This window comes from Chelonia mydas, chromosome 7 (assembly GCF_015237465.2).
Source record: "Chelonia mydas isolate rCheMyd1 chromosome 7, rCheMyd1.pri.v2, whole genome shotgun sequence".
NCBI classification, from domain to species: domain Eukaryota; kingdom Metazoa; phylum Chordata; order Testudines; family Cheloniidae; genus Chelonia; species Chelonia mydas.
In genome coordinates, this window is record NC_057853.1 from 98,893,506 (window position 1) to 98,910,485 (window position 16,980).

At 39.4% G+C, this 16,980-nt stretch overlaps 1 long non-coding RNA gene across 1 annotated transcript in view; it reads left to right on the forward strand.

Annotated features, from left to right (window-relative positions):
- The window catches only part of LOC122466585, a 32,519-nt gene extending 29,260 nt beyond the window's left edge, over positions 1 to 3,259 (forward strand). The window contains exons 2-3 of the long non-coding RNA XR_006292218.1: positions 2,015 to 2,108; positions 3,197 to 3,259. This is a non-coding gene — a long non-coding RNA (uncharacterized LOC122466585). The remainder of the gene's footprint in view (positions 1 to 2,014; positions 2,109 to 3,196) is intronic.
- The last annotated feature ends 13,721 nt before the right edge of the window (positions 3,260 to 16,980 follow it).

The window sequence follows — 16,980 nt, forward strand, 5'->3', positions numbered from 1 at the left end:
AAGGAGACTGAATTATCCCTTACCAAAAGAGAAAGTAGTCCTTGGAGGTCAACATTAGAGGTCATTGGTGGGTCAGAGTAGAGAAACTCCAACACTAGATCTGCCTAAAAAGGAAAAAATAAACAAACATGTTCCAATTACAGTATGTAAGCGATTCATGCAGAATTTCTTTACACAAAGGGTTTTTAGAGTATGAACAAATTGGAGAACTCAGTAGCAGAAGTATGAGTTCAAGGGAGTACATGGATGAATTTTTGGAAAGGAAGGAATACAAGGTACAGCTATTAACTACTTTGGAGCAATCAAGCTGCTAAACTACTGTATATTGCATATATATTCCTAGGTGTATAAGACGCGTTCCTGGTGGATCATACATTCTTCAAGTCCTTAATATTCATGTATTTCGTTGGAAATAAACAGGTTATTTTAGTGTGTAAAGCCTAGCCATAACAAGACAGAAGTAATTGAAAAATAATTAGGCAGTTTTTTTAGACAGATATTGAAGTCAATATTATTAGTCTTGTTTCAAATTAAAGATCAGAATTAGCATCTGAATTTTAGGGAATTGGATCAGATCTGAAGCTTATAAACTTCGTCCAAGGTTCAATAACAACAAAATAAATTGTGCTTTATGCATCTCTTACAAAGTCCCAAAGCACAGTAAATGACCATGGAATTAATATCATACATTTTAGAGGCTTACATCTATATGTTGAAATGTAACCTTCCTTTCATACAGGATTAAGGGGATGTTAGAGGCTTGAATAATTAAGATAAAATTTTGCGTACTTCACATGGTTGACAAATACCAGTCATATCGCTCTCAGTCCCTGAAAAGTAAAAATGAAAATATAAAAAATAAGAAATAAATTCAATTACACATTTTCCCACATGTATTTCACCTTTCCTTGCAGCTCAAGGGAATCATTCTTGAATTGTATTTCACTAGCAGACTATTTTTACCATTATTTTTAACTTAATGAGTATACCTTACACATCAGAGAGAAAGTACAAAGGTTAAATTTTACATTAAGAGCACATCACAACATGGTATGCAAATATCCCTATGCAAATGTAAAACCACTAGAAGATAAATGTGTTATATTTTTAACCAGTTAACTATGACTGTGAAGTATGGTGTGAGATATTCAGTGGTTTCATTTTTATATCTTTCTTGTAAATAATGCATAAAGTACGTAGATGTTGTCAAAATATGATTAAGCTATTAGCTTTATAGTTTTCATAGTTAAGAATGTGTTCAGCATGTAGCTCATAATAACTCATTTCTAAATGGAGAGACCATTATAAACTATTTCTTGTTCAAGTGAATGTTATCATGTGACATAATGATTTTGCTTAAAACCACGTTAAATGAGGAGTAAAATTAAACAATATTGCATGAATTGTGTTTGACTAATTTTGTGTCACATTATATTAGCCAAGCTTTCAAAATATGTGTTAATGACAAATAGTGTAAGCCCCTAACATACTTTATGTCTGTAAAATCACCCTTAAGTCATTAGCTTTTAAAAGGTTCATTTTGTTTGCAGTTTTTGTAGCCAGTGGCTTTTTAGTGATTACTTTTGTCTACAAATCTAGACATGATAAAAAAAAGATATTTTACATACGTCTTTGGGACTTATTGCCATATTGTGGAGGCATACTGTGTGCATTAAAACAATATCTAATAACCGATGAACTTTACAGTTTTGAGATAAACATTACTAAGGGCGTATTTTTAATACTGATGTTGCATTTACATAAGCAGCATGCTGAAAAAGACTAACTATGCTTTTGATCAACAGTTTGTTTTTCTAGGCTCTGATTTGTCAATTGCCAGTCACATAAAATGTACTATACTAGTATTTAATATTCAATGCTAAATTATTTTAATTCTCTAGCCAACTATACTTTTAAAATGCCCTACGTTCCAACAATAGATTACTCCTAACTTGTTTTTATTTTAAATAAATGCCACTGGAATTCCAAAATGTGTTGTTTTTATTCCTCCCAGGCAAATATGGTTATGCGCCAGGCAAAATAGCTATTCAGGCTCGACTTTGTCAGGATAAGGATATATGAGAACTGCAACATTAAAACAGCGCAAGGTAAAATACGTACTGTTTACATTCATTGCTTGGAAATACTGTTTGACCTTTTGTTGGAGGAGCGGCAACCTTTCTGTAGTTAAAAAGACAGTTTTCACAGGTCATACAAACAAATTTAAACTGTTGCAAAACTCAAACAATACTTAATGTCATGCTTGGAGTAATGAATGTCCAAATCCTGCTAATTTTACTCACAGGAGTAGTCCCATTGGATCATATTCAGTTCTCAGCAGCTAAACTATGACTAAAGTATACTTTTGAATCTAAACTACCTGGCAGGGAGCATGTAACTTGCGAAAGGTGGAGTATAATGTAGGGTAGCTGCAAAGCTGGTGTAAATCATGAAGGATGGTGCTAAATTTGCACACTGTGCCCACCTAGCAAAGCTGCTTCTAGAGACTCTTCGGAGGGTCCACTGAAAGTGGAGCGGTTCTGATGGCTCCAAGTGAGCCATCAGGGGATACAAAGGGTCCTCAATATTTCTTGCCAAATTGTCTCAATATTTTGGAGAGAAAGAGGGAGAGAGAAACACAAAACCCTATAGCAATCTATATAATAAAGTACAGGGTTACTAGCCCATCATAAAGATGTCCAAATACATCCAGAGACTTCACCCCATCCCACCCGTTTGCATCCCAACATATCTTCCTTTTAGCTCAGGGGTTGTGTGCTCTCGTGGTTAGAGTTGGAGTGGGAGGGGAGGGAGGAACTGGGAGTCAGAACTCCTAGGTTTAGCTTTCGTATTCAGGAATGTAAATCCTTCCCTTGCAGCCTCCATGGTACACAGATGCTTGACACTGCAGGGACCCCATTAGGACAGCTCAAAAGATTTAAGCCGCAGCAGTACTCTGGCAGCTGAGTTTCTGTTGCTGCATCCTGTTGCATCTCTGACTATGTTCCATCGGGACTGCAACTACACTTGCCCAGAGCTGGTTTAATGTGCCTGCTGCTCCCAACCCACCCTGCTGTGAGTAGAGCTTGGGCAGCTGGCACACAGAGCCAGAACTGAAAGCAGAGTTGGGAGAGTGGCAGGAGCTTGGCTTAAAGTTAGCTGTCTCCTGAATCAGTTGCGGAACCTTGCTTTGTAGATTAAAGAAGAGACAGAACCATGAGGAGGAGCCCATCTGAAAGCAGGGGCAAAGAATCATAAGGTGAGGGATGATCATTTGGGATCAGGGGAATCTGGGGTGATGAGGTGAGAGGGAGTAGAGTTTGAAGGGCAAAAGAGAGATATTGGGAAGGAACTAGCGGTGAATAGGAGGAAAAGAGGGAAGACAAAAACCACAGAAAGATAAATTCCTCAACAGCAACAGGAGAAAGAGAACAAACTACAGAGTCAGATGGCACGAGGTCAGAACTCTAGCAGGTGCCATTTTTAAAAAGTAAAAACTGAGATAGACTTGTGAATACAGGGAGAAAATAACAACTGGTATTGCCTTCAGTGAGACCCTGCATGGGTATAGCAGTCAGTCCATGTGCTAAATTGTAGGATTGGAGTCTGAGGCCCTGATCCCGCAAATATTTGTGCATATGAAAGAGTGCCTGCATGGGAGGTGGTTTGGCAAGAGTGAATAGACAACCCCTTGTCTTTCCTACAGTGATGGGTCTCCAAAAAAAGTTCAGAAAATTCAAACAGCAACTGATCCTGAACCACTGATGTCAATAGGAATGTTGCCACTGTGAGTTATTTTCCAAATTTTAATTAATATCACTGGGATTTTTTTCTGTAATACCATTTCCGGGTGATTTTCATTGTGTTTGATGTTTAAGCCTTATTTGCATATTTCTTTGGTTTGATGTCACTGTTTAGGAATCCTATGTAAATTAAAATATAACTTAATTTGGAATACAGTCATGTTACAGCACTTTGGGAAAATGAAATCCCAAATTTACTGTATAGCAGCTAAACCACTTAATGTAGATGTATGGACAAAATAATTAAATAGCATGTTGCCAGTAAAAGAGAACTGTCCTCTAATATTAAAATAGATTTCACATAGATTTAACTCTTTCAACAAGATAGCCAAAATTTAAATTTCCTCTCTTCTATCTTTGTTTATAGTATTATTGCTGTAATATCAAATTCATACTATCCTGTATCAGTGGGATTTAAATTCACTAATTACACAGGGTCATCACAATAATGAATTAGTTTGTTAATCTCTAGTAAACTAAAACAGGATGTTTTGATTGTGGAATTATAGAATTATTTTAATGGACAACTGTTATTAATGGAGATTTGCAACCACTCTGTGTGTCTTATTTAATTTCAGTATGCCTTGGTTCATCGTACCGTTGCTAAGTGCAGAAAGTACAGCGCTTGCCAGAATCACAAACCCACCTCACTGTAGCCTTGATTTTACAATGTGCTCCATGTGGTCAGATTCCTTAGCCTGCATAGAAGTTAGTGCCACATGAAAGCAGGCGTCCATCTGCATGTTACTCAACACAAGATCAGGGCTTATGACTGTTTCTAAAGCATATGATGGTAATAGTGGGTTTATTTCCCATTTCCCCCAACACACACATGCTTTTAGCTTCCATAATTTTGGTTCTGGTCCTAGACTGGACCAACATGGTAAGAGCCACATAAGTACCTAGACAGATAGATTGAACGCTTCCATTGAGAGGCCTTAAAATAATAGTCCTGTTGTGTAATTTTTAAAAACATACCATCAGAAGGAACTAGAAGGTTTATCTGTGAGATGATATATTTTTCTTGAAAATGAAGTCACATGGTTTTTTTAAGCTATTTTTAATAATATTCTAGGCCTAAATCTGGCTTGGTTTACACATATGAGTAGTTCCATGCCAAACTGCTGGCATAAGTAAACTAGGTGAATTTGGTCTGATATGTAGAAATCCTGGTTGGCACAATAATTAGTATTAGTGAATTCAGTATATTATTGTTTAACTGCTACATGAGTTTCTGATCTTAGTGTTTGAATGACTGATTCATGATCTTGTTATATTTTGGTTGTGGCACAAAGCTACTCTTTACTTGCCAAACAGATGAGCTATTTGGAAGAGTTCTCTGTGGTCTTTCTTACTGTTTTTCAGTCAGTCAAAATTTTGCTTTGGTGCATCCATATAAAATAATATTAAGCACCTTATACTTGTAGAATGCTACACATATGTTAGCTAACAGCTCATGTCAAGTAGATAAATACCACCCCTATTTTACAGCTAGAGAGACTGGGACAGAGGTGTGACGGAGCCAAGGCAGTGCAATGAGTTAGTCACAGCTGAGATTAGCTTTCAGGAATTCCTGGCTCTCAGCCCTAGTGCTGTTCCTCCAGACCTGAATATTTACACAAACCTGCATTATTCAGCAGATGAACAATCTTCTTCCAGGAGGCATGTATATACTGATGCTGATATATGAATGGATAGTACTCAGCTGTGGCTTAATCCCAGACCCCAATAGCAAGACTTTATTTCTTCATTTAGCTCCCTTGCTGGAAATAGTTTTGTGTCCTTTTCGGTGATTGGACAGGCTGGCAATGAAATAAGGACAACAGATTTGAGTGGGGAAAAGGTGCGGACAAAGGAAGTGCTGGGATTTCTAGTGCTCCTGTGCTCAACTCCTTTGACAAAATCTTCACGCTACCCACCCTACCCTTATGACATAGAAAGCTACAGCTTTATCTAAAGCATTTTCCCTCTGGACACTTGTCAGAACAAAGACTATAGACTTTGCATATAATTTATACTCTTGTATATGAGGAGCTTGTCACATCTTAATGTTGAACCTCACCAGAGAGAAGACCTCTTAAGCACTCTGTATTCTGCAGAGTGCTCTGCATTTGGGTGGGAAAATCGGAAATGCTCAGCAGCTCTACTCTCTCCCTCCCCCATCTGCATGCTTTGTATTTGCTGCCCAGCCACAACTCTGGTTCTGGCTGCAATCGCTGCATCCTTTTCCTGACTGTAACAGTTTTTCTGGGGTTCTCTTCCCCCAGAGAATAAAAGTGTATTTTTTAGTAGTTTATCACTCAGCTAAACTTGAATGTGTATGTAATGGGAAAAGGAAAAGGCACTTCCCTAGCCTGAGGACTTTCTCCCTGCCCAAAATCAAAAGCCTGCTGCAAACAATGAAGGTTTTACAGCTAGCTTCTGAAAAAAGGCTGCAAGAATCTTTTGGAAAGTGTTAGGTAACCTTAAAATATGGGTAACTACCTGCTATCCTTATAATGAAAATTGAGTCTCATGTAATCTCATGACTCCAGAAACCGACACTTTAAGAATAACACGAATTATTATTAAACTCGTGATAAAACCATGAAAGGTGGCAACTCTTCACTTTGCGACACTAGCACTACTATGGCTTCTAGCCTTGTGCAGTCATCTGTGCCACACCTCCCCATTGGACATCCACGTAAGGCTGTAAAAAATCTGCACCCACAGATGTATCCTTTCCAATGGTGTAGCACCACAGTTGTATGTAAGCATGGGAAAAAGTGACTGCTACCAATTTGGGCCCTTGTTTCTACCTTTGGAGGTCTCTGCTACACATTTAGGGTCAAATTTTCATTTCAGAGTAATTCATTCACCCTCATTTCCCACCTATAATAGGTAATTAGACATTTCACTCCTAATATTTAAACCTGCAATTCTGTGCAGCTGCAACCACTTGCAGGTGCCAAACTGTATTTGCAAAATCAAAGGCCAGTGGTAAGAATCTGAAATGTTGTGTTTAGAAGATTGAGAGATATGCAGAAAGCATAATGTTCAGAGGCCTTACTGGTATGGATAGTGTAAATGATGTGCTGCCCATATTGGCATACCTTATTTGAGTACCGTTGGCATGCAAGAGAATCAACCTGGTCTCTTCATGATGAGGGAGAAATTCTGTGGCAGTCTATGCAGATAGGAGGCAGGATGGTCTGGTGGTCAGGAAGGGAAGGGGTACTTCAGCCTTTACGATACTGCCCTGGCACCTCCAGCATAGTGGAGTTTCAAAGGTAACATAAAGCCCCCTCTAACCCAGACCCTGTTCTGAGCTCAGGTCTGCAGTGGTGCAGTGATGAATTCGGTCCTCAGTCCATAAGGTTATTTTTACTTGGCATGGGGGATACTAATTCCAGGACTGTGTTACCTACACATGCTGTTGGGGTAAGAAAAGAGATGGGTACTGTTCGTATGTATTAGTACAATTCCCATATTTAATGTTGATTTGTCATGTGTAAATGGCATTATCCAGTATATTGGACACAATGGTGTTCAATATATTATTTTAATGATGTAGGGGGAAGTGTGTGGGCGGATGTGAGTCTTATGCAACTTGCTTTAAGGCACAGCAGAGCTACTTCTTAACTACACAACTTTAGGTTAATGTACCTTCTTGATAAAGATGTTAGATATCTAGTGTGTTCGAGTGTCACAAACATCCTGTTCATAGTAAGAAAACAAATGATCCCAATCCTAGTAGCTGAGGGGTTAATTATATATCCTGTTCAAAAAGTGTTTTTATAGTTGAAAGAAATCAGTTTCTTGTGTTACAGTGCTAGTATTGACTACAAAGAGTCAACAGAATTACTCTATCCACACAATCTTTTCATTGAGTTGAAGCTGTACTCACTTCGTCTGAGGCATATGTCTCTGTGAACCCCCATGCTCAGATAATGTCAGTACATCTAACCAATTATGTAGTTCTGTTTATTCAAGAGGTTCATTTAGGTTCACTCTAAGTATGAATGATTTTGCAAAGATGAAGGTGGAGCATATTAAATAGAGAATTAATACTCACTCTCCTCTGGAAAATAGTGTACCATTATTATCTTCTGGACAAGTAGGCCAGAGTACAGCCTACTCTACTGCACTACAAAAACTTGAATCCACAATTGCTTGTGCTGCAAAACATACCTGAGAATACTCAAATATGACCAAAATCTCTTAGTTCTAAAACTGTGACCTAGTAACTATCTGGGTTTACAGTAACATGTCACATGTTTTTTGCCATTGTGGTTTATAGCTGGCAAGGCAACAGGCGACATTTCAGAATTTTAAAAAAATAATTAGACATTCATTGCAATGTCATGGAAAACCAAACCCTCTGATTAAGGTCACTATTCTTTATACAAAATTCAAACTGGACCTAAAGTTTCTCTGTGGTATGGTTTGATTTGAGTTTGTTTGTTACTTTTGAGGGTAGGGGTTGCTGTTACTTGTCCAAAATAAAAAAAAATGTTGCACTAGACTATTTTATCTCTGTAACTGAAATCATAGGCTATTTTAACTAGAGATGTACATGAACCAATATCCCAGGCCTGAACAATCCCAAACTTTAAAGAAGTTTGGATTCAGATCTGGATTTAAAATGTCACAACTGGGCTGAGCCAGCTTTGTGGCTCTGAACATCCTCTGCCTTGGGGAATAATCTGTATCTGTATATTTGGGCTATCTCTAGTTACAATTTCAACATTTTGGGGTCTCTCCAGAGTCTAGTTTGCTCACGGATTATTAGATTGTGGATTTTTTTGGACCAGGCAGCCAAGAAGGCAGCTTTCTATTCAAAGGGAAAATAATGCTCGATCCACAGTTAATCAGCTCTCCCGGACTGGCAGATTTCAGAAACATATTATCATATTGTAGAATAACATATTGACTCCTGACTAATATACCAGGTTAGTCCAGCAAAGTGCACCTTACAATGATGCCAGGTGTACTAGTTACAACTGATGAGCCGTAGATTTCTATAGATTTCAGGAGGTCAGGAGAAAACCAGCAAAGCAGGTAGAATGGATGGCCTGTAGTGAAGCTGTTTAAAAAAATATTTCAACAATTTGCTAAAATTCAGCTTCCATTTGAATGTTTCATTTCATGTACTGTATTTAAGTTCACTGCACTTGATACATTAAGGTGAATTATTGCTGTGCTGTAGTAATGTATTTGTTTTTAACCTTTGAAAATTATTATTATAATTATAATTATTATTGTATATATACGCATACCTGGGTATGCTCGCTCTGTAAATCATTTTGAAGAATGATTTAGAAAATAATGTAATTCCTTTGGACCAGATTCTGAGTTTATTATACTTCTGTAATAAATTCATTTACTTTACTCTGGATTTACACCACTGTGTTGAGATCAGAATCTGACCCACAGTTTTAAAAAGAGAGCCTTTTTAAAAGAGAGAATCTTTAACTATAAAAAATACTTATTTAAAATATAAAGAATACTGTTTGAATTTTCTTTTTTAGACTGGTATAATAAGAGTACTAGAACAACAGAAGATTGATGTAATAAAAAGAAACAGTTTTTCTATTAAAATGAAAAAAGCACCTGTTTTTCCCCAGGAATTCAAGAGTTATATCTGAAGGAATATGTTTAACATTTTAAATTCAACAATGTTCCTCCCACCTTCTAATACAGCACAGTGTATATTTTAAAAGGTCTACTTCTAAACAGATCTTCTATTTAATTAAAAGAAACTAATATCAAAGCAGATTTTGGATTTAAAATTCGTGTTTAAACTTCTCATAGATTAAGTGAGCTTAAACAGTTGCTATTCCTGACTTTAACAGCATTATAAAATACATTAGAGATTGAGAGGATAAAATTCTGCCATGTTAGGTTACAACCTAACTGCTATTTGCAGTTGTAAGGACTACTAATGGCACAGGGACAAGATTTATTATAGTAAAGACATCCTGCTTAACATTAGCCTTGTCATTCCATTAATAATGACTGCTTATGAGCCATCCCGTTGGCATCTTTGTTGTCCTGAAAACTTAAAACTCACAGCACAATTCTTTACGATGTGCTACATTGCCCCCTCTGGGTATTCCTGACCATTATCCCATTTGGTTATATTCAAAACTGCTGCCTCCTGAGAGAGCATTAGGGCTGACCTTTAACCCTGCAATATTCTTGGTTCAAATGGCGTAATAACATGTAGTGAATATTTACAAGCATACTTATACTATAATAGAGTACTGCTGTGAACATTAGCACATATTTTCTGCTCAATCAGGCTTTGATGTAGAGCTTGGCTTGTACCCTGGAGAAAATGTAGTCCCCAATAAGCTATGCTACTAAAACACCCTTGAACCTAAACAGCTTACATAACATAAACTGACTAGATGCAGATTAGCAGGCAAACATATACATTTGAAATGTTGCGAGTCCCAGTAGCATGTTACTGTGCATCATAATGTCTTAAAGAGCCTTCTCACTAGAGGAATAAGTGGGAGGGAGGCACAATACATTACTAAGTACCTGGGATTGTAGCAGTATAGTTAAATGAATCAAGAAAAGGTGATCTTATCCATGAAAAGAAAATTAAAAGCAATAAGCCATAATGACAACAGGCAGACCATTTCCCTTTTTCTATCTTCTTTCTGAATGGTTGTGGGGGTAACTGTGCATCACACCGCTGACTTCTAGCGCTTCCAGTTTTCTGCTTCTCTCTTCATCTCTGTCAGTGACATCCTTACACAGCTATGCCTTGCCTTGCCATCATCCAAGGTTCCTGCCACACGTTTTCTATGATGACATCAAAGAGCATTGGCAGCAGTTGTACAAACTGTGCTTGCTTCCAAATCACTCTCTTAAATCACTCCCTTTCACAGTGTTGTAGTTTCTGCATCGTTGTATTCTGCACCATGTCAATCCAATACTCAGAAACTTCTGCAGAAATTCCAGTGCTCTTTGTGTAACCCACTGTTTTCTCTACCATATGCCCTAAATCTTCTACATAAAGTGGTGACAACCACAGTAATTTCACAAGTATCATAGGAATTATATATTTTTGTGAGATTTATAGGAAAATATCTCAATTTTTTTCAATGGGACAAAATGTTTTCACTGTCACATGATTTCATATGATGTAGCTTGTGTGGTATCTCTGAATTTACTGCATGTTACCACTACACATCACAAACCAAAGGCACTTCAGGCTTCAAATTTTCCTCTCCCTTGAGCTAGTGGTGTGATTCAGGTCATTTAATCAAATCCTGCCATTTCTTCTTCCACAACATATTGAAATTCCATCTTTATCCAGGCAGGCAGAATGCTTGTCCACACGTTCATCATAACCCATCTTGGTTATTACAGCCTTCTCCTTTCTGGCCTCTCTGATGCAAATATCCCTTGTCATATACTCATAGATTTTAAGTTCAGAAGGGACCATCGTGTCTAGTCTGACTTCATGGACATTGCAGGGCACAGAACCTCACTCACTCCTGAAATTAACCCCAACCTTAAATAACTCCTCTCTCTCCCTCGTATTTATCTCTCTGATGTATTTAGAGAGAACAATTATATCTCCCCTCACCCTCCTTTTGATTGGGCTAAATAAGCCAAGGTCTTTGTGTCTCTTCTCATAAGGTAGGTTGTTCATTCCTCGGATCATCCTAGTAGCCCTTCTCTGCACCTGTTCCAGTTTGAATTAATCTTTCTTAAACATGGGAGACCAGAATTACACACAGTATTCCAGATGAGGTCTCACTAATGCAGGGGTGGGCAAACTTTTTGGCCTGAGGGCCACATCTGGGTATGGAAATTGTATGGTGGGCCATGAATGCTCATGAAATTGGGGGTTGGGGTGTGGGCTCTGGGGTGGGGCCAGAAATGAGGAGTTCAGGGTGCGGGAGGGGGCTCCAGACTGGGACAGGGGGTTGGGGTGAGGGCTCTGGGGTGCAGGAGGGTGGGACCGAGGGGTTCAGAGGGCGGGAGGGGGATCAGGGCAGGGGGTTGGGGCACAACAGGGGGTCAGGAGTGCAGGCTCTGGGCGGTGCTTACCTCTAGCAGCTCCCGGAAGCAGCGGCATGTCCCCCCTCCAGCTCCTACATGGAAGCACGGCCAGGCGGCTCTGCACACTGCCCCATCTGCAGGCACCGCCCCTGCAGCTCCCATTGGCCCCGTTTGCTGGCCAATGGGAGCTGCAGGGGTGGTGCTTGGGGTGGGGGAAGCATGTGGAGCCCCCTGGCTGTCCCTGCGCATAGGAGCTGTGTGGAGCAAGCCCCCAACTCCACTCCCTGGCAGGAGCTCGGGGGCCGGATTAAAACACCTGAAGGGCCGGATGTGGCCCCTGGACCATAGTTTGCCCACCCCTGCACTAGTGCCTTGTATAATGCTACTAACACTTCCCTCTGTCTACTGGAAATACCTTGCCTGATGCATCCTAGGACTGCATTTGCCTTTTTCATGGCTACATGACATTGACGGGTCATAGTCATCCTATGATCAACCAATACACGCAGGTCTTTCTCCTCCTCTGTTGCTTCCAATTGATAAATCCCCAGCTTATAGCAAAAATTCTTCTTGTTGGCCCTTAAATGTATGATCTTGCATTTTGCACTATTAAATTTCATCCCATTTCTGTAACTCCAGTTTACAAGGTCATCCAGATCTTCTTGTATGATATTCCGGTCCTCCTCTGTATTGGCAGTACCTCCCAACTTGGTGTCATCCACAAATTTTTTTAGTGCACACTCACTTTTTGTGGCAACATCAGTAATAAAAATGTGAAATAAGATTGGTCCCAAAACCAATCCCTGAGGAACTCCATTAGTAGCCTCCCTTCTGTCTGACATTTCACTTTTCAGTATGACCCGTTGTTGTTGCCCCTTTAACCAGTTCCTTATCCACCTTTCAATTCTCATTTTAATCCCCATCTTCTCCAATTTAACTAATAATTTTCTGTGTGGAACTGTATCAAATGCCTTATGGAAATCCATGTAGAGTAGACCTACTGCATTTCCTTTGTCTAAAAAAAATCAGCTATCTTCTCAAAGAAGGAGATTGACTTCCACCTCAGATGTGGTAATTTCTACCTCCATATACTTGTTGCCATTAGTCACCCTGCCACTACCCCTAAGCTCTTCATTAGCCTCATTAAAAACTTTGGCAAAGTATTTGTTTAGGTGTTGGGCCATACCTAGATAATCTTTAATCTCCACCCCATTCTCAGTACTTAGTGGTCCCACCTCTTCTTTTCTTCTTATTTATATGGCTATAGAACCTTTTACTATTGGTTTTAATTCACTTCTAATTTCTTTACTGTCTACTTCATCATTAATATACAATGCTACTCCACCATCTTTACCTTTATTTCTGTCTTTTCTGAACAGCACATACCCTTTGATACCTGTACTTCAGTCATGACTACTTTTCCACCATATTTCTGTTATCCCTATACTATCTGGTTTCACTTCCTGCACCACTAGTTCTAGTTCCTCCATTTTGTTATCCAGGCTCCTTCCCCTGGTGTACCAACATTTTAGTTGTTTCTGGCTGGCTTTGCCCAGGTTTCTCACCTGATTGGGTACAGTCATTCTATTGCCAGTATCGCCTACCTGACTGTTAGCTTCATTGGTATGGGCACTATCTTTCCTCTTAATGTCCATTCTCCTACCCACCGCTGTTCCTTTCTCCATTGCTGTATCCTCTCTTACTTGATTTTTCTTCCCACTCACTGTTAGAATCAGATCTGGAGATGACATGAGCATCTCCCAACCGTCTCCCTTGAGTTCCTAGTTGTGTCAACCACCATCTCAGAAGTCTATTTCCCGCCCTATTCAGGTGGAGTCCATCCATGAGAACAGTCCTCTGTCCATGAAAGACTTCAAGTGGTCAGACATCCCCAAACCCTCCTTATAGCACCACTTTCTGAGCCATCTGTTGATCATCATAATCTTGTCTTGCCTTCATTCTCCTCCCATATGGAGAGGCAGAAACCCACTGAAGATCACCTGAGCCTCCATTTCTTTAAGCATCTTCCCCAGCCTGGCATAGTCTCCCTTGATATGTTCCAGCAAGAATCTAGCAGTATCATTTGTTCCCACATGAAGGAGAATCAGAGGATTCTTTCCTGCTCACATTAGGATCCTCTTCAGCCTCAGGTCCACATCCTGTATCTTAGCTCCTGGAAGACAGCATACCTTTCTGTTCTGTAGATCAGCTCTAGTGACAGTCCAGTTTATTCTTCTTAGTAGGGAGTCCCCAGTCACGTAGACCTGCCTTTTCCTTGTGATGGTGTGATTCTCCAGACTTCCTCCTGTTCTTTCTGGCTGCAAGTCCTCTTGTCTTTTATTCTCTCTTGCAATCTTCTGCAAGTCATCCTGTATCCTCCTGGGGCTCTGAACTCTGCATATCTCCATTGGCTTTCTCCTCTTCTTACAGGACTAGCTGCTCTTCTCTTCTTCCTTGCCCTCCCTCCTTCAGTTACAGCCTGCTATGCTCCTTCTTCATTTTCCCACTCAGCAAACCAGTTCCTGGGTTCTAATTCACGTTCACTAGCTTGTCTTTTCCTCTGCTTGGTTCTTGTAGTCACATGCTTCCACTTCCCACTTTCCTCACCCAGCAGTCTTCCCTCCAAGTTCTTCAGTCCAGCATATATCTGCAAGTCTTGACTTTTCCATTCAGCCCCCTCTTGCCTTTGCACCATCATCTGCTCAAACCCCCTTCAAAACTCAACCATAGTTTCCACCTGCATCTCCAAGCCTCAGATCTTCTCTTTCATCAGCTCAATCAAGTGGCACTTCATACAAATGAAGCTCTTTTCAGGTACCCACTCCAGGATCACGTACATCCCACAGCTTCCACATCCGTTCATCTTCATTGTCTCTTCCATGGCTTTGGTCACTACCACTGTTACCTCTGTAACTGTCATAGTCTTCCCACCTAAATTCCTGTTAAGGAACCTCCACCCTGCAAAAACAGAAAAAAACCCCACATAACACTCACAAAAACTCACTCATTGCCCTGAAAGACCAGGGGCTTGTTCCTCCCATCTCCTTCAACAGAATTCCCATTCAAACTCCCCTGTTTACAACTCTGTTTGCTGCACTTGTGCCACTGCTCCTTTCCAGTTCATTCAAAATATGGTAACTAAAGCTGTCTCCTTCATCACTTGCAAGCTGACATGCCTTATACCATCTCCTTATATCACTCCACTGACTCCCCCTTCCACCCCATCAACATTTCCCCTCTTCTATCCTACAAGTGCAGAATTAGGAGATGGAAAAGACTTACAGGAGTGTAGCTGTGAAAGCTGATTTCCAAAGCCTTTGGGCATTTCTGGTGATGTCACACCACGATTTTACCAACTTGCTCCAATGCACAGCTGAGACCTAGCTGATAAAACGAAGAAGAAAATCCCTAAGCCCATTCTGTAATATATTTAAATATTGACTTGGGAATATGTATCATAAATTTATTCCTTTAAACAACTTTCTGCTGCTTCCTTTTCTTGAGAACGAGGTTGTTATTCTTTGTGTAGATATAAGTAAATAGTTTTTCAATTTCTTTATTCTTTATTGTATTGTTCATATCTTAACATGTGGAACAATAGGAAATTTATTAAATATTTAATAAAAATATTTATTTTATTAAAGCCTGGTGATGTTAAACTTTCAACTTTCCAGGTGTTGGGAGTGGCTTTGTGCCTGAGAGACTTGTGTTGGTTTACTAATGTGTAGTTGCTATGTTTATGTATTATTCTAACTAGAGGGACTGTCTTGTTAAAGACTAGGAGAACTTGAGTCTATACAAAAAGGTTCCATCGTTATCAAAAAGCTTGATTTGGCTATGACCTGCCTGTCTAGCTAGAGACAGAATAAACCTTATCATCTCAATGTTCTTGCTATACCATAGACCTATTTCAAATCTGATATTAAAATCTTCATAGACAAAAAAGATGTCCATTTTTGATATTTTATTCATAAGATCCCTCAAGGTGTCATTGAAATTCTTTCAGTCTTTCATCAGTATGATCTTCTACTGGAGAGTACACCTGCACAATAGATGAAATGGCTATCCTCTGAGAATAATGGCAGCCATTCTGATATTAATTGGGTTCCAAGTAATTATCAAATTCATATCTTTATGTTCACTAGGAAACTTTTTTCCTCTTTCGAGTCTCCTCTAAATACAGTTAGTAGTCTTGATTTTCCTGTTCCAGACTCACTGTATAAAATAGTCCTCCTTACTGTGTCTTTAATTCTTGTTGCTAAATTTACAGTGATAGAGTAATGTACATTTTAACTGTCTTGTCTTGGAATTGTTAATATTCAATGTGCAAAGATTAATAACCTGCTGTGTACAAATAATTACCTGATAGATGTAATTAATTTTCTAAGATAATAGGGCCTGATTCTCCACTCTGTTATATCAGGGTTATACTGGTGTTTTTCTACTGATTACACTCCTGTGTAATGGAGTGGCAAATCAGCCCTTGAGCCTTCAGTATAACTTCTCTAGGTCATTTAAGTATTTTCCTGAAATAATAATACAAAATATGAAGTCTCTGTATATCTGGCAATATAAATTGGCACCTCTACAGTTAGGAGTTATTCAGTATTTAAGAGGTTAGTACGAAGGTGACTTTCCCATTTCCTCCAAGACACAATCCACCTGCCTCCCTCTTACCTCTTTCTTAAGGTTTGGCTTTGATAAAGAACTGGTTGGAAAACATTGCTGAAAACAAAACTAAAGTTTTAGTGGTTTTCCTTTAAGTGGTTTATTTTGTGTTCACAGTATGCTAAGTCCAGCCAAAGCTTCCTCCTGAGGTGTAGTTGCTCCTAGGGTTCCTAGAACAGGGTTAACCTGTTCAGCCTAACCCTCAAGTCCTCTATGCCTCAGACTCAAGATCTCTCTGACAGGACAGGTTTCAGAGTAGCAGCCGTGTTAGTCTGTATTCGCAAAAAGAAAAGGAGTACTTGTGGCACCTTAGAGACTAACAAATTTATTTGAGCATAAGCTTTCGTGAGCTACAGCTCACTTCATTGGATGCATTCTTATGCTCAAATAAATTTGTTAGTCTCTAAGGTGCCACAAGTACTCCTTTCCTTCTGACAGGAGAGCAACTCTGAAGCCTGTTCCTCTCTTTTTATTCTTTCCACCTGGAGGGCCTTCTCACTAGGTT